General features: G+C 41.0%; 1 protein-coding gene across 2 annotated transcripts in view; it reads right to left on the minus strand.

Annotated features, from left to right (window-relative positions):
* The window catches only part of osbpl6 (oxysterol binding protein-like 6), a 156073-nt gene extending 132692 nt beyond the window's left edge, over window positions 1–23381 (minus strand). For both annotated transcript variants that reach the window (XM_080198910.1, XM_080198909.1), the window contains exon 1: window positions 23307–23381. The gene's annotated coding sequence lies outside the window, so the exon portion shown is untranslated. The remainder of the gene's footprint in view (window positions 1–23306) is intronic.
* Between the last annotated feature and the right edge of the window lie 2469 nt (window positions 23382–25850).

Below are 25850 nucleotides of genomic sequence, written 5' to 3' on the forward strand. Positions count from 1 at the left end.
AGTTGCAGCATAACCCCAAGTCTCTGAAACTCAAACCCCCTGTTAATAAATGCTAACACACTGTAAACCTTCTTCACAGCTCTATCCACTTGAGGATATGAACCCCAAGATCTCTCTGTTCCTCCACATTCCTTAGAACCCTGCCGTTGACCCTGTAATCTGCATTCAAGTTTGTCCTACCAAAATGAATCACTTCACACTTATCAGGGTTAAACTCCATCTGCCACTTTTCAGCCCAGCTCTGCATCCTATCAATGTCTCTTTGCAGCTTACAAGAGGCCTCCACTTCATCCACTACTCCACCAATCTTGGTGTCATCAGCAATTTCACTCCAACATAAGGTCAGAAGTGGGGACGTTTGCTAACGATTACAGTGTTCAATACAACCTGCAATTCCTCAGGCATCAAAACATTCCATGTACACCAGCAGCATGGCCTGGACAACAGCAAAATTGGTAAGCGATGAGTAACATTCACCCCACACAAGTACCAAGCAATGACCATTGTAGTGTATTGAAAATTGCATTCTGAAATTTGACCACTTGAGGCGATCGTGCACCAGTAATCTGCTAGAAAAAGAAAGATAATAAAAAATACCCATGTTTAATAGCACATGCAGTTTTAGTTTCAAATATCACTGGTTGATTATATAAATATTTGTATTCCAAGAATTTCACAACCATTTCCATAAAGGTACCAAAAGAGAAAATGCTGGAAAATCTGGCAGCATCTGTAAGGAAAGAAAACAGCTGATGGTTCAAATCCAGATGACCCTTTGTCAAAGTCTTTGTCCATTAAGACATCATCTGACAATCGCTCCTTGAAATTCAGCATAACTAAATTATCCACCATTATCTCCTTGGTGCTTACTATTGGCCAACACCCTAAGTAGAGCAGCCATATAAATATTGTGGCTGCAAAATCAGATAACTCACTGCGAATTCTGCAGTGATCAACTCACCTTCCGAGTCCCCAAAACTCGTCCACCATCTACAAGGCAAAAAGTCAGAATGCCTGGATGAGTCTAGCTTTAACAACACTCAAAAAGCTCAACACTATCCAAAATAAAGCAACTTAACTGGCACTCAATCCAACACCCTAGACATTCACTCCCTCCCCCAGCAGCACAGTAACAGCCATTACAAGATGCACTGTGGCACCTCACCCAAGGCTCTTTTGGCAGCCTCTTCCAATATCGCAAGTTCCACCAAGTAGAAGGACAAGGGCAGCAAATGCACCTGCAAGTTCCCCTCCAGTCACACACCATTCCCAAATAGGAATTATATATCACAACTCCTTCACTGTCACTGGTTCAAAATCCTGGAACTCCCTGCCTAACAGCACTGTGGGTATACCTGCAGGACACTGTCTGCAACAGTTCAAGGTGGTGGCTCACCACCACGCTCTCAAGGCCATTTAAGAATGGACAATAAATGCTGGTCCTTCCAGTCATATCCCAGGAAAGAAAATAAAAAGATATCCATCCCCCTTCAACTGTTCAAAAACCCCTGATAATTGATCTTGCTCTCCCCCTCCAATGCTCACAGACACGGAACTGCTCTTTGAAGCCCAACGAATGAGTTCATCTCCCAGTAATTGTAACACTTGCCTCAACATTCATATTAGGTGTCAGGCTGTGTCCCTCTCTGTCTTTTCCATCTACCCTCAAATAAATTGGCAAGAAAATGCAGATACATTTGAAAACAAAATTAAGTTTATACTGTGGGATCAGGATTCCTTTCTAACTAAGTTTTATTAGCCAAAAGCACAGCATTAGTTTTCACATTTATGCTGACAACACTAAACTCTTCGTACCAATACTCACCTCAAAATCTCCACTGTTGCTAACTTATCAGACTGCTCATCCAACTTTTTTGCCGGGAGGGTGTGTATGTGTGTGTGTGTGTATATATATATATATATAAAAGTATTTTGCTTATCCAGTGTTTAAAAGTACAGCTGCCTTCAAATTAAAACATTTTTTCTCAAAGTTTCAAAAACACCACTCATGTGCTTTAAACATTTGAGGAAAATGGCTGAACCTACAGGACTTCTTTGGAAAGGCATGGCAACCCTTGGGAGAAATCACATACTCCTTTGGGAGAGATAAGGCACCCCGTATGGATTAAGAGCAGACACTGATCTTTTAAATGCATTCATAAGTTCTGTGGGATGGTCAAGCTGACAAGCAAGTGTGAGGTTATCCACTTTGGCAGGAATAATAGTAGATGGAATTATTATTTAAAAGGCGAAAAGCTGCAACATGCTACGGTGCAGAGGGGCCTGGGGGTCCTTGTGTACGAGTTGCAAAAACCCAGTCTGCAGGTGCAGCAGGTGATCAAGAAAGCGAATGGAATGTTGGCCTTTATAGCGAGGGGGATAGAATATAAAAGCAGGGAGGTCTTGCTGCAACTGTACAGGGTACTGGTGAGGCCGCAGCTGGAGTACTGTGTGCAGTTTTGGTCGCCGCATTTGCAGAAGGATATATTGGCCTAGGAGGGAGTGCAGAGGAGGTTCACTAGGCTGATACCGGAGATGAGGGGGTTGGACTATGAAGAGAGACTAAATAGACTGGATCTGTACTCGTTGGGAGTTTAGAAGGATGAGGGGGGGGGTCTTATAGAGATGTTTAAAATAATGAAGGGGATGGATAGGGTAGAGGTAGAGAGATTCTTCCCGCTTAGAAAGGATAGCAGGACTACAGGGCACAGCCTCAAGATAAGGGGTGGGGGCAGTTTGGATCGGAGTTGAGGAGGAACTTCTTCACTCAAAGGGTGGTGAATCTCTGGAATTCTCTGCCCATTGAAGTGGTGGAGGCTACCACGTTGAATATATTTAAGTCACAGGTAGATAGGTTTTTGATAGACAAGGGAATTAAGGGTTATGGGGAGAAAGCAGGAAAGTGGAACTGATCCACTTCAGATCAGCCATGATCTTACTGAATGGCGGGGCAGGCTTGAAGGGCTAAATGGCCTACTCCTGCTCCTATTTCTTATGTTCTTAAGCCATTTAAATCTCCTGCTCTTTAAACTGTGATTAAAAAGCCAGCCTTCAGCTGAAAGAAGTGCCTGGAATTCCACCAGATAGTCCTCGGACTTCTGTCAGTGAACAATTGTTATTATATTGTTGCTGCTTGAATGCTTCCACAGCTTATCATCATCATAGAGGGGTGGGGGTAAGGGGGAGTGGAATGGAAGGGTATGCCATAAACTCTCAATCTTGAAAGCTCCTAGTGGTTATAAAGAGGTTAGCTGTTTTTGGTGTGGGTCAATGAATATAAATGTTTGTTTTTGTAAGGGAATAGGTACTTGAAGGGAATGGTTCTTTTGATAAGAGAATAGGTACTTGGAAGGAAGTTTGTTTTTATAAGGGTTTGAGAATCTGGAGATTCAAGTGGATTGAATAGGCTTTTATCACTGAAAGCTTTTTCAAATATGATTAATTATGTAATGGATACCTATTTAATTGCACCGTGGCTCCAGAGGTCTGCCCATGGTGGATACTGGATAAATTGGCATGGCAGATTTAAGGGCAAGGGGTATTGGTGGGGGCACAGGCTGGCATTATTTTGGCATAGTGGCTATAAAGATCAATATTTGCCAGGGGTTGGTGTAAGTTGGCACTTTCATTATATGAAGGATATTTGTGGCCATGGGTAGATAGAAGGGCATAAGTTGTCATATAGGGTATGTAAGCCCATGGAAGATCAGTAAAAGAGCATGGAGGGTAAATCAAGCCATGGGATATGGATAGAGAGACATAGAACCGTTGAATCCCTATAGTGCAGAAGGAGGCTGTCCTGCCCATTAAGTTTACACTGAATGTCCAAAACAGCATCTTTCCCAAGCCACCCCTTCAACCTCGTCTCCTCTACCCTATCCCCATAACCCAGCACATTTATCATAGCCAATCCATCCACCCACACATCCCTGGACACAGAAGCAATATAGCATGGCCTATCCACTTAACTAGCATATCTTTGGACTGTGGGAGGAAACTGGAGCAGAGGAAACCCACACTGAAATGGGAGAATGTGCAAACTTTAGACAACCATCCAAGACGAGAATCAAACCCAGGTCCCTGGCGCTGTGAAGCAGCAATGCTAACTAAAATGCCACCATACCATAGGTTGGCATGGAGCATATGGCAGAGTCATGGGTGGATAGATGAGCATAGGTTGGCATACAGATTATGCATGGCTGGGGAACAGGTGGGCATAAGGGTGGCCACGGATTTGTCAGGTCAACTGTGTGGGGAGTGATCAGGTATGAGGGCCTCAGGGCTGCTTTTAGTTTTACTTTTTCATAAAACAACTGAGACATAGGACCAAATTGAGCCTCTTAAACAGTCTCAGCACCCAGTAGCCCCTACGGCCGCCTCCAAATTCTTTCAATTGTCAGTGGATCCGACTCCAGTACCTATCCCTCTTCCCACCCAAATTAAAGTTCTGAGTTGAGTTTGGGGATTTGGGAATCTTTCCAACTCTGCCCTCCCAACCTGGAAGCAAAAATTCAGGCTCTTCAGGATGAGCAGAAAAATTCCTCCAAATAAATACTGGGTAGATTCACACCATTGTTTTGGTCCCCACTCTAATCTCTGTTCCTACTTGCTGACTCCATCCTTCTCCCTGGCAACTGTCTGAGGCTAAGCCAGAATGTTGGCAATCTCAACTGTGATATTTGAGTTCAAGATGATCTGCTGATCACATTTGTGCAGTCATGCAGACCTCTTGTTTCCACTTCTGTAACATCACCCAACCTTACCCACCTCAGCTCACCTGCTGCTAAAACCCTCATTCACATCTTCACCACTTTGATATACTCTTGATTCTTTGGTCAAATTGTACCCTCTAGAAACATGAAATCATCTAAAATACAGCTGCCCATGTCTTAACCCACACCCTGTCCTGATCATCTAAAGTTTAAAGTTTATTTATTAGTCACAAGTAAGCTTACATTAAAACTGCAATGAAGTTACTGTGAAAATACTTGAATCACTACACTCTGGCACCTGTTAGGGTACACTGAGGGAGAATTCAACATAACCAATGCACCTAACCAGCACGTCTTTTGGACTGTAGGAGGAAACCAGAGCACCCAGAGGAAACCCAATCAGACATGGGGAGAACATGCATGGAAGTAACCTCAAGCTGGGAAGTGAACCAGGTCCCTGGCACTGTGAAGCAGCAATGCTAACCACAGTGCCACCAACTCTTACCCATATACTCACTGGCCTACACTGGCTCCTACAGAAAGTGCTAAGATTTAGAAGGATTATACTGGAATTGAAAAAAAACATACCCATCAGAAAAGACTGAATAGGGTAGGGCTCCATCTCGAGAAAGAAGGTTGAGGCTGACCTCATGGAGGTCTTTAAGATTATGAAAGGACTTGATATTGCAGACATAGAAATCTTTCTATTACTGGGCAAGACCAAATCCCGTGGCCATAAATATGAGTCATTACTAAATCCATCTGGAATTTCAGGAGAAATTTCTTTGCCCTGCAAGTGGTTAAATGTGGAACCTATGACTACAAGGAGTAGGTGAGATGAATACCAAAGATGCTTTTAAGGCGAGATTAGATTAATACATGAGGGAGAGACAGATAGAACATGTTGATAGGATAAAATTAATTAGGTTAAGAAGAGGCTTGTGTGGAACATAACACCAGCATGGACCATTTGGGCCAATGTATTGTATAAGCTATTAAATTTATAAAATACACAAAACGAGAGAAAGCATAGAAATGGAGTTTACATGTATCCAAATTGCATACAGGTAGATTCTGAATTTAATATTAAGTAAAAATTCTTCAAGTTAGGTAGTGACCTTAAATCTTGCATTCATTGACAATAATTTCTGCAACAGTCTGATTATGTGTTGAACTGGCTGTATGTATTTCCTGTTTCTTCAGCAGTGACACAAGAGACTGCAGGATTGTGAGTCAAAGCACAAATTAGTAGTCTCACTTTACAGGCTTTTGGAGTATTGAGTGACTCCTCTACAGCTCTCTCCAGGAGTGTGGAGCAGATGTCTGCTGTGTATTCAGACTGATGTTCTCAGACCTTTAAATCCCATTGTACAGATAGACCAATGGTGCATGATGCAATATTTCCAGAATGGAAAATTCTGTTGCCTGGAAACAACTGACACATAGAATTAGGCCCTTGTTATCAGCACATCAACACTGGAATCATCCCAGTAAGAAATCCACTTACTTATGTGCTACACGAGCACTGTAGCACAATCACTAAAGCTGCAATCATCTCTGGCACTCATCTACAAACATGATGGCTTCTAATCATACCAGGTGCAAGCATACAAAGTGTTTTTAAATATCTAATCAATTAGCATCATCAATAATAATTTGTGTCCTTCATGTATTAGATAACACGTAACTCAAATTAAAATGTAATTCATCACATTCCATAGAAAATAGATACATTGCAGGAGTCACAAAGCTACTATACAAAAGTTACACATAGGGAACATTTGTACAACCAATGCACAGACAAATCCAGAGAAGCTTCACAAACAGATTATTTTGATCAAATTATGGATAACATCGGATGTGCAAGAAAATGGAAAAGATCAGCGATATGGAAAACCTGGGGCGCAGATGTGAAATTAAAATAGGTTTGACAATGAGAACGCAGTTGAAGTAATTTTTCAGACCAATAGGTGCCCAAGGGAAAGAGATAGCAGTGGATCAGTACAATGCAAACATCGGAACGGTAAGAGGAGTTAAACTGGTAACACAATTTGCAGTTTGAACAGAGCTGCTTAATATGTGGATTCCCCAATGTAGTGGAGACACACCACAAACAACAAATTCTGAATACGAGATTACAGGAAGAGCATTTCTTCTTCTTCTTAAGCAACAATGACTGGCTTCCACTCTGGTTCAGTGGGTTCTGAGTTTGCTGATAAGTCCAATGTGAGAACAGCAGACTCTGTCACATATTGGGGCTGGTGATGGTGGAAGGGTCAAGTAAGTGAGCTGTTTGGAGTTGGAGAGGATGTTTTCACTGCCCTGCTTGGAGTCTCCTGCTGTGACTGAATAGAGCAATTGTTTTGTGACTCTGCTGTCGGGCATACGAAAAACACTGTCTGGATGATTTACCAATTTAACTCCTCCTCCCGTTCTGACATTTGCATTGTATTGATCCAGTGCTCTCTTTCCCTTGGACACCTATTGGTCTGAAAAATTACTTCAACTGTGGTCTCATTGTCAAACCTGTTTTAATTTCACATCTGGGCCCCAGGTTTTCCATATCGCTGATCTTTTCCATTTTCTTGCACATCCGATGTTTTTGCCTTAACGCTTTTCCATAATTTGATCAAAATAATGTGTGCAAATGATTAATGCCTCAATGCTGGCAATGTTGGTTTGAGAGTGGACATTGCTGATGGCCTGCCTTTTTTGCCATCAGATTTGGAGGATCATGTGACAACACTGCGGCTGGTACTTGCTCCAGTGCTTTGAGGTGCCTGCTGTAGCTTCTGAAGCGTACTGAAATTCAGGGATTACTGAGTAAACCATGACCCTCATCTTGGGTTTGAGAACCTGGGCTCAAATACTTAAACAGACCCCACTCCAGGGCCAGTCATGCCATGGGCCCCTGAAGATCCTGCCTGCTGGTGCTGCCAGGACGGAGACAGAAAAATCACAATGCCGGGATTAATCCCAACAGCATATTCCCACCTTCAATGGGAAAATTATGGCCCTGGTGTCAGTTCCCCAAAATGCTTCATTGTACATCACTTTGAAAAAGATGGTCAATGCAGAAATTGAAAAAGGACCTCCTGTCTCACCAAAACGGCCAAGTTATTTGAGGCAATTTATGATGGAAAGCTATTGGAACAGCTCTTTCTGTAGTGCAGCGGTTATCACGTTTGCATAACACGCGAACGGTTCCCGATTCGAAACTGGGTCGAAATGGTCCTTAAAACCTGGGTGGGATTATGGTCGGTGTAGACTCGATGGGTCAAACGGCCTCTTACTGCACTGTAGGGTTTCTATGATTAATATGTACAACCAGGGTACATTAAATATGAAAGTAAAATTCACCTTTTGGACCTGGTCAGGCTCCATAGCATGCTGCAGCATGCTACGGTGCAGAGGGACCTGGGGGTCCTTGTGCATGAGTCGCAAAAACCCAGTCTGCAGGTGCAGCAGGTGGTCAAGAAGGCGAATGGAATGTTGGCCTTTATAGTGAGGGGGATAGAATATAAAAGCAGGGAGGTCTTGCCGCAACTGTACAGGGCACTGGTGAGGCCGCAGCTGGAGTACTGTGTGCAGTTTTGGTCGTCGCACTTGCACAAGGATAATATTGGCCTTAGAGGGAGTGCAGAGGAGGTTGGACTATGAAGAGAGACTAAATAGACTGAGTCTGTACTTGGAGTTTCGAAGGATGAGGGGGGATCTTATAGAGAAGTATAAGATAATGAAAGGGATGGATAGGGTTGAGGTAGAGAGATTCTTCCCGCTTAGAAAGGATATCAGGACTACAGGGCACAGCCTCAAGATAAGGGGAGGGGGGGGCAGTTTAGATCGGAGTTGAGGAGGAACTTCTTCACTCAAAGGGTGGTGAATCTCTGGAATTCTCCGCCCGTTGAAGTGGTGGAGGCTACCTCGCTAAATATATTTAACTCACGGGTAGATAGGTTTTTGATAGACAAGGGAATTAAGGGTTATGGGGAGAAAGCGGGCAAGTGGAACTGATCCACTTCAGATCAGCCATGATCTTACTGAATGGCGGGGCAGGCTCCAAGGGTTAGATAGCCTACTCCTGCTCCTATTTCTTATGTTCTTACGTTCATTTAGGATTCTGTGTCCGGTTATGGTGCCCCCCTGGTGGAGGATACAAACTAATTCAGAGGGCCATTTAATTGATAGCTTGATTAAGAACCCTACTTAACAGAACAGCACCAGGTTTTTATACTCTGGGAGAGCGTAGAATTCAAGGGGATATGAATGAGTCATGAAAATATTGAAGGGATTAGATTCTGCCAGTGGATAAGTTATTTGAGAGTACATGGCAAAAAAGCAGAGTCAGGTAACCCTTTGTGTAGTGGTTGACCTGAGGAGTTGCCAACGTACGAATAGGGAAACTAGCAGTCTAACCAAATGCTGCTGTCACTGTGTCCAAATGTGAATGACTTACACATCTTACCCTTTCTTTCTCCTAAAATAACCTGGGTCTTCCTGTAAATTTAGTAACCCTTGTCACAGTAACTTCATTGCAGTGTTAATGTAAGCCTTATTTGTGACTAATAAATAAACTTTACTTGACTCTTATCCAGTCCTGTTGTTAGGCAGACTTCAGCACTGGTTATACACTCGCTTAATTTTACCCTAAAATAAAATGGCACAGTCCCAAAATATAATTTTTGAAACCTGATTATTGTAATAATAGTACATACAGATTCAATAGCAACCACCCAGTGAAGTATTTGAGCTTTGCCTTGCTGTTTTTCATTATTTAAGACAAACACAACACAATTAGTCATGGCATAAATAAATTCCAGCCTCCCAGATTGCCTACCACCGCAACAGTCCACAGCAGACGCCCACTCCATGTCCCTGCACTCAACCTGGAACACCTGGATAACAAGGACACCTATGTCAAACTCCTATTAATTGACTAGAACTCCACCTTCAACACCATTATTCCTACAAAACTCATCTCCAAACTCCATGGCCTGGGCCTCAGCTCCTCTCACTGCAACTGGATCATGCACTTCCTAACACACAAACTACAATCAGTAAGGATAGGCAATAACACCTTCATGATCATCCTCAACATCAGTGTCCCACAAGGCTGTGTGCTATACCCCTTATACACCCATGACTGTGTGGCCAAATTTCCCTCCAACTTGATTTGCAAGTTTGCTGATGACACCACCGTAGTGGGTCAGATCTCAGGCAATGACAAGACAGAGTGCAGGAATGAGATAGAGAATCTGGTGAGCTGGTGCAATAACAAAATGAAGGAGACAGTCTTCGAATTCAGGAAGCACAGTAGAGAATATGCCCGTCTACGTCAATGGGGACGAATTGGAAATGGTTGAGAGCTTCAAATACTTAGGTGTCCAGATCACCAACAACCTGTCCTGGTCCCCCCACGTGCCAACGCTATAGTTATGAAAGTCCACCAACACCTCTACTTTCTCAGAAGATTAAGGAAATTTGGCATGTCAGCTATGACTCTCACCAACTTTTACAGATTCACCATAGAAAGCATTCTTTCTGGTTGTATCACAGCTTGGTGTGGCTCCTGCTCTGACCAAGGCCGCAAGAAATTACAAAGGGTCATGAATGTAGCTCATACAAACCAGCCCCTCATCCCTTAACTCTGTCTACACTTCCCGCTGCCTTGGAAAAGCAGCCAACATAATAAAGGACCCCATGCACTCTGGACTTACTCTTTTCCACCTTTTTCCATTGGGAAAAAGATACAAAAGTCTGAGGACACATACCAACTGTCTCAAGAACAGCTTCTTCCCCGCTGCCATCAGACTTTTGAATGGACCCATCTCGCATTAAGTTGATCTTTCTCTATACCCTAGCTATGACTATAACACTACATTTGGCACTCTCTCCTTTCCTTCTCTACGTATGGGTGTGTTTTGTCTATATACCATGCAAAAAACAATACTTTTCACTGTATACTAATACATGTGACAATAATAAATTAAATCAAATCAAATACTCAAGTTAATTAAAACATAATTTTCAATCCTGATAAAAAAGCGTGCTTTTCTGGTGTAGGGTAATAATCAGCATTGACACTATTGACACCGGTCCAAACAAAACATAATGTGATCCATGCGATGCAAATAATTCAAAGACATTGAGACGGCAGGAACTGCTTTAATTATAGCTCATCAAAAGGTTAATAAGAGTTGTAACTGAATAACAGAATTGCATATTCAGTACACAGAGATATAAACAACAGTATGTTCAACTGAAATGTGACCATTTAGAAGTAAAACCTATATGTAAACTCCACACATTAGTTATGTTAAAATAGCAAATATATGTATTCCACTAAGAACATCAGTTGTTATTAAAAGTTTTAAGAGAAGACAAATTTTAAAAAAGCATATTCACTCTTTGAAAGCATAGAGTTGGATTTTCACGGAGTTGAGAAGACTCTGAAGGTGTCTCTAATTACCTGGTGGTCATTAACAGCCAAATGCAGGCCCACCTTTTTAAAAGGCATTTCAAGGTCAAACTGGGAACAATAGTGGGCCTAAGGCTCTACTTAGGACCCAGTATCTCAGGTTGGGATGAGCCTATCCTGGGAGATGTGTATTGCCAATGTTTATGCATACTTACATGGCAGTAGCTCATCAGTGATTTGGTACTGGATGTGCAGTGATAATCTCAGGGTTGCAGAGTTGAACCACCTTGCTATTAAGTGGTAACTTTCACAATGGCACTCTAAATGGATCCAGCCCTAGAAACCCAGGTCTACCACACAGGATGTCTTATGTTGTCGCTCTCTTCCTCAGTGGCATCTCCATCACAGGCGATGTGGCCCTTTTCCTCCTCTGATCATATGGCTCTTTCACCAGCACCTAGAACTTTGGCGTGCAAGTTCCTCCATTATAAAGCATTCAGCAGCAAATGACCATTAGCCTCACCACCCTTACAGTTGAGTACTTCAGTGCTCTTTGCAAGCGGACAATGCATCTGATTCACATCTTTGACATGCCAATAGCTTGCCTGATGACAGTCCTTGCCTACAAGTGGCTTGTCTTGTAACAACTTTGGAGTCCAATCTCGGTCACAAGGGAGTAAACAGCAACCCCATTAATGAGCATTCTTTTTTCTCCAGAAGCCACGGAGAGAGCAGGCGTATGGGCTAAAGTAATGACAACTACTGTGGAAATGAGAACATACGTACAAGGAGGCCTTATTGTGGTCACATATAACCTTCACATCGATGGAGTGGAACAATTTTCTGGTTGATAACGTCTCCAGCTGCTGCACTGTTGCATTTATAGTGATCTGGGTATGGTCTACCATTTCTTGAACTTTTGGGAAGCCACCTATGGAGGTGAAGACCATTGCCCTCTGTGTCTGAGATGCCACATCTGTGGGGAAGTTGATGCGTTTGCCCACCTGAGCAACAAATGTATTAGTGACGATGGTGATGTATCATTCAAGAACCACCTCCAGGGCTTGAAAATTTGCCTTTTCTTTCAGTGACTAGATCTCAAGGTATGGACTGACCAAATTACCATATAGTTTGGTCAGAACTTCTTCCAATTTATTCTACCATTTTGGCTGTATATTTGCATTTCTCGTTGTTCCTGAACTACTTCTCAGATACTAGTAGTTTGGCATTGTCTGCAAATTTATCTTGTGCAATTAAATTCTGAGTTTGTGATTAATGCAAATAAGAAACAGTAGGAGTCCGAACACTGGCGCACACGTGCACCCCGTTCAGCAGTTCTCCAACATGGCCTCTGTGCTGCATCACCCACCTTACTCTCCCACATAGCCTCTGTAACAACTGTGTGCTTCTTCCTAGTTTCCAAATGTGTAGTAGCTTTTCATGAAAATTGTGTCAAATGTTTTGAAAGACCTGGTTCACCACCAGGTATTTGCACAGTCCACTCGGAAATGCATTTCCTGAACAAGTTAAGGTTGGTCGTGTACAGGCATCCTTTGCAAATAAATATTGGTCACTGTTTACTTCATTGCTACGAAGGTACTCCTCAAATTTTACTGTTAAGAAATTGATTCCCTTCCTTTACATCATACTAGCACAGAATAATAGATCGGGGTTGACTGGGCTGTTTTGTTCTACTTTTTGAAAATGGACTTTTAGTCTACTTTCCCCCCCAATCCCTGTCCAGTTTTCACACTTCCCTCAAAGCACTTACAAGTTTCATCTGCTGTACGACTCTTTCCAACAGCAATAACTATTATCCCATCCTGAGATATATTTATTTTGAAAGCTTTTAGACTGTCAAAATGTTCTTTCCTAATTATACTAGCCATTGGAGTACTGCCATTTAGGAAGGACTTGTTTCTATGTCTTCCCTAATGCATACTTAGTGAAAATAATCATTTTGTATATTAATTATATTATGTTCAACTTTGACCATAACTAATATCTTTGATAATTTTCCCTGCTGTTGTGTAGCTGCCCTTTTCTTGTCACGCTATTCGTACACTAATTTTTAACTCTGGTGTTCTGTGGCCAAAGCCATTTCAGTCCAGATTTTTACTTTATTGCTCCATCCATCTTATGTCCATGTTTTTGTGTGTTATATTAATCTTGGTGAACTCCTGCACCTCTCTCTCTACACAAATCCTACAGGAAATTTTCCTGCTTACTTTGTTTTTGATTAATTTGTCTATTTGAGATCATGCTTATCTAATCTAGATATCCATTAACATGCATTTGTTTTCAATACACAGCACCTTGTCTTTAAGTATCTTTACTTCCTCTCTGTTGTTAAATTGATCTCCCACTCAGATGTTTTCACTTTTTCCCTCATTTCCTTAACATTAACAGTTTAAAATTATCAGCCTGGCTTTCCACAATTCTGTTCAACAATTCAGAAAGAAAATTCAATATCCTGTATATTACTGGGGTCACTTCATTTAGCGGGTCACGGTCTTGTGGCTTCCAAGATGCAGTGAAGCAACTGCACCTTTTATTTACTAATTCTGACTCTAAACCATTCTTTTATCCCAGGTTTCTATTTGGTGGATTTAGAATTCACAAAGCTGCTTTCATATACCCTTCACAAAGCAGCCAGTCTATAGCATAGCAAGGCTTATGACAAGGTCCCACATAGCAGACTGATCAGAAAATCAAAAGCTCGTGGGATTCAAGAGATAGTGGCAATTTGCATCCAAAATTTACTCAGTGGCAGAAAGCAACACAACATTTTTGTGATTGGAAGGTTGTTTCCAGAGCTCAGTTCTAGGTCCCTTGCAAGATATAAAAGCTTCAGACTTAACTGTGGGAGGCATGATTAAGAGGCTTGCAGATGGTACGAAAATTGGTTTTGTGGTTGATCCATTCATCCATAATTACCATAGTGCAAAAGAGGCATTTCTCTCTGTTCACTATTCTGCACCATTGTCATTCCTCCCACTATCCATCCATCCATTCAGATCTTCTTGGACCTGGCCTGTTCTTTCCTGATGTTTTACCTTTTATTGTCACTGACTCTCACTCTGCCTTTTCCAGTGGTCATACTTCCTCAATTTCTGCTTCTTCAAATAAGCTAAATGCCCATGAAATGCTGGAGTCCCATTTTCCTGCAGAAACATTCACTGATCCCGCACTCTGTCCAGCTGATTCCAGGATCCTTCATCAGAGCGACATTTCAATCATTCAGCTGACAAGTTATAGACGGGCAATTTGGGGCAGCACAGCAGTTAGCACTGCTGCCACACAGTGCCAGGGATCCATGTTCAATTCCAGCCTTGGGGTCACCGTCTATGTGGAGTTTGAACATTCTCTCCGTGTCTGCGAGGGTTTCCTCTGGGTGCTCCGGTTTTCTTCCACATTTCACAGGTGTGTGGGTTAGGTTGATTGACCATATTAAATTGCTCCTTCGTGTCATGGGGATTAGCAGAGTAAATATATGGGGTTATAGGGATAGGGCCTGAGGTGGGATTGTTGTCGGTGAAGGCTCAATGGGCTTTAGACTTTTAATTCCAGACTTTTTATTGAATTCAAATTTCACCATTTGCCGTGGTGGGATTTGACCCCTGGTCCCTGGATCTTGCCCTGGGACTCTGGATTTCTAGTCCAGTGACAATATCACTATGTCACTGCCTCCCTGGAACGGAAAATTTTTGTTTGAGGAAAGAATGGATAGGCTGAGATTGTTTTCCTTGGAACAGAGGAGGCTGGCAGATTTAAATTGAGGTGTATAGAATTATCTGTAGAGTGATAGATAAATAGAGTGATTAGGGAGCACTTTTAGCAAAGTGGTCAATGACCAGAGGGTACAGGATTATAATGATTAGTGGGGAGATTAGGCAAAAGTTTGGGATACCTTTTTTCACCCAAAATGGAGGGGGTCTGAAACTCATTGTTTGCAAGAGCGGTAGAAGCAGAAACTTTTATAACTGTTGGTGTACAAGAGCGGTAACCTGCAGACCAAGGCCAGACATTCCGGCCGTTCACGCAGGTGAGATCTTCAGGTCCTGCTGATGGCATACCCCTGCCACAGATTTCATGGCGGCAAAGTGTGCATTCAGGAGAAAACCCCATTGACAACAGCTGGATCAGAAGATCCTGCTGCCAGCCAATGATGGGCCACATGGAAAATCCCACCGCAAGGACCGGAACGTGCGATTAGGCAGGTCGACTCTGGCACAAACACGATGGGCCGAATGGGCTCTAACCATTTTATAAGTTATTTCTGTGTCATTATCTGTCCCATCCTTCTAATGTCAGTTTTACCCTTTTCATATTAAAAGGAGAGATATTCAACCAGGGTAACTCAGTACTGAGCTTTCCAACTCCCACATCATCGATTTTAACCTCCTGGATTTGCCCAGTCCATAGAGCTTCTACCTCTTTCCTGACTACATCATATCCCTGTATTTTGTGTTCATACTGTCAGTCATATTCCTGACATTCCCATACATCACTGTTCTCTGCCATAAGGCACCGTATTTAAATTGCTGCTTGCTTCCATGCTCAGGCTGCTTATCGCAGATTTGCCTGCTGCTTTAAATGTAAAAACACAGCTTTCTGTTGCCCGCTGAAATGACATGCAATTCAACAAGCTGCAATCCCATGCAATCATGTGCAGTCCACACTCTTCTCAAGAACCATAATGAATGAAGCTTGGGTAATCTTAGTCATATTATCCAAGCCATTATTTCAAACCAAACAGTCTTGCACTATCGTTTCTACTACATTCACATTTATTTCCTTTTTAAAAACACACAGTGAAAACAGTTAATCTGTTTCGAAATTGAGATTTTTATCTACAAGACACTTACTTGAATTGAAATGACTAACTTCAAGTAATAAGTATATAGGTGAGTACCCTCACCTGCAATAAATAAGTTTTAGTACCTTGTTATAATCTCAGAGTGTGACAACAATTTCCCTCAAATTAATGCTCAGTAGGAACTCCCAAGCTCTTTTTTTAAATCAAAACTGTCATATTATTTGCTTCAAGCATGTGGGAATTTTCATATGAAACAGATTATAAATTGCTGATTTATTATTTTAAGTTCAATACAGGATTTTGCTTGGATGGGTTGTGTCAGCCTTTGGCCAGATGATGCAGCACAATGCAGGGGAAATTTTTTGCATGTATGAGCAAAATCAGCATTGCTTGATCACACCTAAATATGGTGCTTCATTTCAAAGAATTCCTACAGTGCAAAAGGAGGCCATTCAGCCCACTGAGTCTACACAGACTCTCCGATAGAGTGTTTTACTCAAACCTGCCCTTGCCCTATCCCCATAACCCCATTTATCTATCTGCTAATCCCCCTAACCTACACCTTGGGACACTAAAGGGCAATTTTGCAGTCAGTCCACCTAATCTGTGCATCTCTGGACCAGGGCACCCAGAAGAAACCCACACAGACACAGGGAGAATGTGCAACTCCACACAGAGTCACCCAAGGCAAGAATCGAACCCAGGTTCCTGGCACTGTGAGGCTGCATGCCTTCCATTGTACCACTGTGCCACCATAGTTGGAAATTTTTAATCTAATGTCGGCATCGAATCAGTACTGATATCATGCAAATAAGATTCCAAACTAAGTTATAACAATATTACATCAAGGGAGAATATGATTCATTGTACTTACAACTAAAGGGGTAGGAGGCAGATAGGGAGATGTGAAAGGAGAGGAGGAGGAAGGGCAATAGTAGTGGGCTGGCACACAATCTATCTTTGCTCATTCATAATTTGGGATTTTTGTTTAAAAACACTAGTTGATTTTTGCATGCAAAAGTACAAAGAGGGAATGGAGGATAGGAGGAATATCGATTGAAGGGTCAATCTGCCTTGAAGAGAGCAAATGTAAATAAGAATGCAGTTGGAGTGTTCAGTTAAGTGACACTGTAGTGAGAAGAAGTGGATGATTAATGTGTTGAGTAATTCAAAAGAAGAAGAGATGGAACAGCAAAGGAAGTGATACAGTCGCAAGAGGAAGGTTCACTGAGAATGCAAGAAAGCGATGGGTATAAGAGCCAAGGGGGAGCACGAGTAGAGGGAAGGAGATGCACAGCCCACAATACAGATTGTAATTTGTCATCTGACCATTTTACTGCCATGTTGAACCTCAAGATTATGTCAAAGAAAGATGGAGAAAATCCACTCAAGAATGGAGCCCTCAGTGGCACCTTTCCCAGTGACTTGCCCTCTCCCATGCAAAACTGAAGGAGCAAGAGAGAAGGGAGGAAAAAGCGGCTGCAAAAGATGGGAAAAATTCAGAAGATAAGCAGAAATGAAAAAGAGGCAGAAGCAGAAAATCAAAGACAACAGATATATGTAAGCCAGGGACCACATTCTCTGATTTACCATGCAATGTCATGGGAGGTAATATCCATAAACAAATGTCTTTGTGTTAATTACTAATGAAGCTAATATTGCAGCTTCTCTTCTGGTTGGAGATTTTTAACCAAATATCTGCATAGAATCAGTACTGAGTTCAATGAACAATGGAAGCCAATGCCTTTTTATTGATTTTGACAATTTCTTAACCAAAACTTAAGTTTGTCACTTCCAGAAACCAACTTTCACCCACTTGCCATTATGTCCTGTTTGATGAATCATACCAATGTCAGCTGCCACTTAAATACTTTCATTGACAGTTGCTCATCTACCAATGCCAAGTGTAAAAAGCACTGCAAAAAGACAGTCATGTGGAACGTCTGTAATGATGAAAAGCTTTGCAGTTTGTTCAGTCTCATCAGTGAAGTACTTATTCCAATAGTCTACTGGGCTGCTATCCATGGCAGTTTGAGTAGAAGACTGCCATATGAGAAGCCCAAAACAAGTGCACATTGAAAAAAGATTTATTTTCAAAAATCCTTGCATGTAGATTTTCGGTTAATCTTAAGCATTATTTTACTGTCTGTCCAGGTTTGGATGCCATGGCTTTTGACATTAATCTTACACTTAGCTGGCTATAGTTTGTGTTCTTCCTGGACAGGTTGACAAAGTTATCAAATGATTACAGTCAGGGAGGTTTATGTTTATGGCATGCCAAGTACTATATGGCTAAGGCCGTTCAAAACACTTGAATTAGTGTAAATGTTAAAAGAATAAAAGCTTTTAAATACTGTAGAAATTTTGTAACACACGGTAGATGCATCAAGCACCATCAAAATATTGAATTAATGTTTTTGCCCACAGAAAATTGGAGTTGGAGGGGGTGGGAGTGGTTCACGAGGATAAGAGAAATAATCCAAAGTCACCCTGGACTGAACATGTTGACGTTAAGCAGATGCCACCGTATATAAGTAACACTGTACTCAATTTTCCACATGTCGATCCTTACACACCAACCTGGAAAACTGACAACTACTGACAACGTTTTTACAAGCTGACAATTGAAAACAGTCCTGAATATAGCCCTTTAGCTGTAGTGTCAGACTGAAATTGTACTGTAGATCAGGCACATGCCCAAAGTTCTTTTACTTGTTTAACAGGAGTCAGAAAAAAAATCAAATTTTCCTTGAACTGTTGCAGAGTTGGAGCTCTGTTATTTGCTCCTTGCTCCATAGAAAATATCTATGACTGTCACAGTGGCAAGGAGGTAGTTTTTACCTCAGTTCATGATTCCCCTCTTCTTCCATCCTTCCAAGTTCATGCTAGAGTCTCACACTGTTTCCAACTACAATTTAAACTGGTATCCTACTCCTTTCCTCATTTCACACTGGCTCTCTCCTTGCTATTCAATGCAGTGTTTTCTTTCTCTTGAGCCAATCAAGACAACATTTGTTCTCTCTTGCCCAGATTCACATTGTTCTTCTTCCTTCTCTGATATCCAGTTCAAACAGAGACCTCCTCGTGCCTCCGATTATAAGCACTCTTTCCTGTCTCCAACCATTTAGGCTGACATTCTTTCCCTGTACTATATGGATAAGAATTCCTGACTGTCCAACATTTTTACTCATAGCGACATCCAATCCACTGCAACACAGCAAGGAGTTGAAAGATTAATTTTCATATGCAAAGCATAACACAATGCCTTAAAATCACTGATGCCTATGTAAAATGCAGTGCAGTAGCAAATATGTCTGTCCATGAACGTACATCATGAAGTCAAAGATTGGAACATACAAATGTCTATAAAACTTCAGAAAGGCACACTTGAACCTTACAAAGAAACTACAACTCATACAAAAAAAAATCAGATTGTGTGGAGATAAAATCAAAATGTTTTATTGCAATTATAAATTCATCTTTCAATGAAGTTTGATGATGAAAACATAACAACTTGACTTTTTATGCCTTTGATATTCCAAGACACTTTAAAAGCCTCCTTTCATAATCTATGCTTGAATACATTATTTTAATCATGGACTTTTTCTTCAGATACTGAAGTCTTCCTAATGCCCATGAATCAAACAGCTTGGTTTCTAAGTCTCTACAACAGTCAAACTTTTTCCTTGACAACTAATAACCTGGTTCCTTCATAAGGATGGCCTCTCTATTTTCTCACAGAAAAGACTGGGAATAACTCTGTGATCTTTATCTGGAACTAAAATCTTTAGAATGTTCTGTTAATATGATAGAAGTTATTTCAAGGCTCATAACATCTCCTTCAATACAGACACTGGAATCCATTGATCACACTTCTACAAATGGAAACAAACCCGACACACTGAGGATAAAATTTGTAATAGTGACGTGGGTTATTTTGATTTGTATTGCAATGTTAGATTTTTAGAATTTTGACCACAATAAAAAATTGCAAGGATGTGAAATATTTTTAGATGTAAACTTTATTCACATCACTGTGCTTAGCAATAGTTCATAAATGTTACTGCCTAAATGTTCATTCCTAGCAAAGTAACATAAAACTATTCCATTCAACTGCTGATCTGACCAAATTGGTAAGCATTAAATCATTTATAATTTAATCAGCCAAAGTTGATTTTACAAGTAACACAAGTCATTTGTCGTGCAAAGGAGGCTACATGGTGGAGTTTTAAGGTTAGGAGCAAACCATTCTAAAAACAGCAAGATGGTCAGCACCAGCACATTTCAAAAATTTACAAGGTAATGAGAGTTCAATGTTTGCTAAAATGGCAACCATTAAAAGTCTTATTTGCCATATTTAGAAAAATGTTGTATCATTGGCTGAAGTAAACTGTTGCCTGTTGTTCATCTAATTTCAATTATACACATCTAACATGAACACCAAACTTTGCACTCCTTACTCAGGATCTCTAACGCACGGACAAGTATATTGGAAAACCTTCAACAAAATTCTGATTTCAGAATAACGTGCAAAGAAACTGTCCAAACGTTGTTGGTGATTATTGTAAAACATGAAAGCAATACATACCAAGCAGAAAAAATACTAAGCAATTAACCTGCACCGCAATCTTTAATTATATTGATAAAACTAGCTCAATCTAAATTTGAAACCTTGTTGCTTATGCTTATGAAATAGAAGTAGCTACTGATCTAATTAAGTCTTGCAGCTGGTATGCATCTATTCACATCTAAAGTGTAACTTCAGTTTTTGTTCCCCACCATTCCCCTTCCCCACCTTATTTTATTCAGTTGAAGTAAAAATCTTGAGCTAATAAAGTTTATGTTTTTTTGTATTTCTGAAGGCAAGTTGATGTTTTGCCAGAGTTAGGCCTGCCCCATAGTGTACGGTCACTTGATTGTTGGTGATTCTATAAATAATGTTACACTAACAGCATCAACAAGAACATGGGAAATATTAAAAAGGGAAAAGCAAGGTAACTTTTACGCTCATGTAAGTAACTGAGAAGGAAATTGGGGAGGAAAGAGGAAAATTAAATACCAACATCTTAAGCAAATACTGCAAATCCACGTTAAAAGATAAAGCAATAGAAAATTATAAATTATTTAGAGTCAAGATTTTGAGGTAGATGGACAAAGTTAGTGGCATTTATTGTTAGTTTTATAAAATAACAAGTCACTAATAACATAAGTACATATGCCTGAAAAAGTAAAATACACAATTTTTACCTAACCCAGTTACAAAATTACACAGCATAGGAGGTCATTTGTTTCATTATGCCAACGTCCATTGCTTGAATAAACTATCCAATTAATCCCAACTCTCTGCTCTTGCCCCACAGTCCTAAAAATATTTCCTCTTGATTTATCTAATTCTCTTTCAGAGTTTGCTACTGACACTGCACCTTTTCAGGCAGCGCATCTATGTTCATAATAAATCAGAGTTTTTTTCCTCTTATGATTTTTTTTGGCCAATTACCTTAAATTTGTTGCCTTATATTTAATTACCAAATCTTCTGCCACTGCAAATTCTTTACCTGCTGTATCAAAATACTTTATAATTTTGAACACCTCAAGCAAATGTCCTTTTAACCTCTCTGCTCCAAGGTGAAGCCCAGCTTTTTCAGTCTCTCCACATAACTGAGATCCCTTTTGTGCCTGTTTGGTAAATCTCTTCTGCACTCTGGCCAAGGCCTTGACATCCTTCTTACTGTGTGGGTCAGAATGGGTCACAAAGGTCCAGTTGGAGCCTAATTGGTGTTTTAAGTTATAGTATAACTTCTTTTCCAATGGACTCTCTTCCTTTATTTATGAAGTCAAGAGTCCCATAAGTCTTTTTAACAGCCTTCTCAACCTTTCCTACCAATTTCCAATTATTTGTGCACATACATCCCAAGCTGTCTGTTTCTGCACCCACTGTAAAATTGTACCACTTAGTTTGTATTTATCCTCCAAAAATATAGCACTTCAAACTTTGCTGCATTAAATTTTATCTGCCTTGTGACTGCCCTTTCCACCAATCCTGAAGTCTATTTCTACCCTCTTTACTGAAAACAGCATTTTTGAGTTACATGTCATCTTCAAATTTTGCAATTGTGCCCTATATACTCAAGTTATTAATATATGTTGGCCTTAATACAAATTCATTAAATTTGCTGCAATATAGCAATGAGTGAATTGTTGTCATATTTTGGGTAATATGGGAATGTGATGGACATTAGAAATTGCACTGCAAATTCTGGATTATTTGAGAAATTCCACAGCAAATAGAGTATGTGATAAAGTATCACCTATTCCATTTTGAGTTCAAGTATAATTCACAGATTTATTAATACATTAGTAATTTTTGAAAACAGAATTAAATATTTATCACTGTAAATATACTTTGAGAAAAACATCTTCAATTGCATTTTTTTCCATAAAGAATTATTTGTAAACAACTTTCCAATCAGATTTTTGAACTCACCTTCAGCTTTGAAAAGCAATCTTAATATTAGGGCCTTTTTTATACAATGACATCACATTACATGCCTCGTCAAAGTCACTGGATCAGCTAATAAGTGAATTCGGAGGAAAGAAAACTGGATTGAGGAAGAGAATAACCAATTTGTGACTTGTTTACTGATAATTAGTTTGAACTTAATATCCTCACTTTGCATACTACACCTTGCTGATACTTGAGATTTGACTTTCCTCCCATTTTGCTAAGGGGATCAGTATAAAGAATTAATAAGTCTAGCTATCCAATATTAAAAGGTGCCTTTCAAATAAATTGTTGATTAATGTCTCCCACAAATTTGCAGAACTCTTTAAATATATAAATACTTCTTCCATCTTTAACAGACAGACGATCTAGATGTTGTCACTCAAACCGAATGACATATTTAAGAATATTTGCAGTGGTCTTATATTTCAGTTGTGTTACACAAAAAAGTTCACGCCTGAAAAAAAAATGCCTCAGTGGCTCAGATGATGCATCGTGACTGTACACCTAGAACACCACTTGCATTCATCAGAATGCTCGTCTCTTACCCGTCAAAGTATTTCGCATGTAACCTGTCTGTACAGTATCTGCAATGCTGTCACTGGTCCTTTCTGGGTTTCTCTGTATCCAGCATCCTGGTTGCAGTCTACCGTAACCTTTACATTCACCTTGCTCTGCGGGTTTTACACAACGTAGACGGAAACTTTCCGACATACAATCTGCCTTTGCACCAGCCGAACAATAGACATTAAGTTTGCAATAACAACTGGTAATCAAATGCCATTTTGCGAAGCAGCACAGGCCACACACTGTGGAAAGCTCAGACGGGCTTGTGTAGGACAGAAAGGCACTTACCACACAAGTCACTGACTGGGATAGATATTATTTCTCCTCGAACGCACCGCACGGTTTAATCGAAGGCACGGCTACCCTAACCGGGCTTCTCTTTCCTCTCTGTCTCTGAGTGAAAACGCCTGTCAATCGGCATGTAGCTCCGTACTATCAGCCAGCTGTGATGTGCTGCAATCCACCCACCCCGCTCCTCCCTGCAGTGAAAGCCGGCGACTGGAGCCGGCCAACCCACCACAGGACTGGATCACAGCACACCGGATCGGATGCACTCCGCTCCATCACCACGGAGTGGATTATACTGGACTGGATCGTCACAAACCAAACCTGAGATTTCATGACATTTCGCCAGGTAACTGTTGGGAATATGAAAAAGGTAAGGGCAGATTGTGGTACCTTGCCACATGGATGTGGGGTGACACAGTGGTTAGCACTGTTGCCTCAGCGCCGGGGACCCGGGTTCGATTCTGGCCTTGGATGACTGTGTGGAATTTGCACATTCTCCCCATGGCCTGCGTGGGTTTCCTCCCATAGTTCAAAGATGTGCAGGTGAGGTGGATTTGCTATGATAAATTGCCCCTTAGTGTCAGGGACATTGATGGGGTAAATACATGAGGCTAAGGGGATAGGGCCTGAGTGGGATCATTGTTGGTGCAGGCTCGATGGCCTGAATGGCCTCTTTCTGCACAGTAGGGATTCTATAATTTATGCAGCATCTTTTTCATATTTCTCACACAGCGTTTAAATATATTACATCTTTTACTTTTACCACAATTTCTAAGTATTAGTTTTCACCATTTTTAGAACAAAGAAAAATACAGCACAGGAATAGGCCCATCAACCCTCCAAACTTCTGCCAATCATGATGCCCTAACTAAACTGAAAAAAAATCTTCTTACTCAGGCCATATCCCTCTATTCCCTCCCTATTCATGTATCCAGCCAGATGCCTCTTAAATGGTGCTAATGTACCTGCTTCCACCACATCCTCTGGCAGCACATTCCAGGCACCCACCATTCTCTGGGTGAAATATATCCCCTGCACAGCTCCCTTAAACTTTTCCCCTCTCACCTGAACCTGCGCCTCTTTGGAATTGACACTTTCACCCTTGGAAAAAGCCTCTGACTAGCTACCATGTTCATGCCTCATAATTTTGTAGACCTCTATCAGGTCTCCCCTCAGTCTCCAGTGAAAACAATCCTAGTTTATTCAACTACTCCTCGTAGCCAACACCCTCAAGACCAGGTGAACTTTCTTTGCACTCCCTCCAAAGTTCCCACATCCTTCTGGTAGTGTGATGTATTGCATGCAATACTCCAAATGTGGTCCAACCAAGACTTTATACAGCTGCAACATGATTTGCCACTCTTGTACTCGATGCCCTGGCTGATGAAGGCAAGCATGCCATATGCGTTCTTAATCACCTTGGGTAGTTTAGGGGAACTGTGGACCTGCACGTCCAATCCCTCTATGTGTTTGATATTCCTAAGGGTTCTGCCATTTACAGTATAATTCACACCTAAATTTGATCCTCCAAAATGCAATATCTTGCATTTGTCCACATTAACTCCATCTAACATTTCTCTGCCTAAGTCTCCAAACTATCTATATCCTGTTGTATCCTCTGACAGTCCCCAGCACTATCAGCAACTCCACCAATCTTCATGTCATTTGCAAGCTTAACCTATCAGACCACCCACATTTTCCTCCAGATCATTTATATATATTACAAGCAAGAGGTCCCAGCACTGATCTCCATACTGAAAAACACACTTCCAAAGCTCTGTCTTCTAAAACCAAGCAGGTTGTGTATCTATCCAGCCAGCCCACCCCGAATCACATGGGATTTTAGTTTTTGTACCAGTTTGCTATGTGGGACCTTGTCAAATGCCTTACTGAAGTCCAGATAAAGTACATCCACAGCCCTTCCCTCTGCAATTATCTTTGTCACCTCTTCAGAAAACTCAATCATATTGGTGAGGCATGGCCTTTCCCATACAAAACCATGCTGTCTGTCACTAACTAGTTCATTTTCCTCCCAATCCTGTCCATCATTATCTTCTCCAAAAGCTTCCCCAAAGTGTCCGGCTCACTGGCAAATCATTTCCTGAATTATCCCTACTTCCTTTCTTAAAAAAGGAACATTGACTCTTCTCCAGTCTTCAGGAACCTCACCTGTAGTCAAAATGAGGATTTAAAGATGTCTCTTAAGGCCCCAACTATTTCTCCTCACGCCTTCTGCAATAATCTGGGATAGATCCCATCTGGTCCCGGCGACCTGTCTACCTTAGTGCAATTTTGATAACTAACACTTCCTCCTTTGATATATTGACATTCTCTAGAGCATTCACACATCTATCCCTGATCTCAACATCCATCATGTTCTTCTCCTTGGTGAATACCGACACAAAATACACATTAAGGCTTTCACCCACTTCCTGTGGCTCCATGTGTAACTGCCCTCCATTGTCCTTGAGTGGGCCTACTCTTTCTCTTGCTATGCCCTTGCTCCCAATATATGCATAAAAAGCCTTGGTATTCTCCTTGACC

This window comes from Carcharhinus amblyrhynchos, chromosome 11 (assembly GCF_965287045.1).
Source record: "Carcharhinus amblyrhynchos chromosome 11, sCarAmb.v2.hapA, whole genome shotgun sequence".
Taxonomy (NCBI): Eukaryota; Metazoa; Chordata; class Chondrichthyes; order Carcharhiniformes; family Carcharhinidae; genus Carcharhinus; species Carcharhinus amblyrhynchos.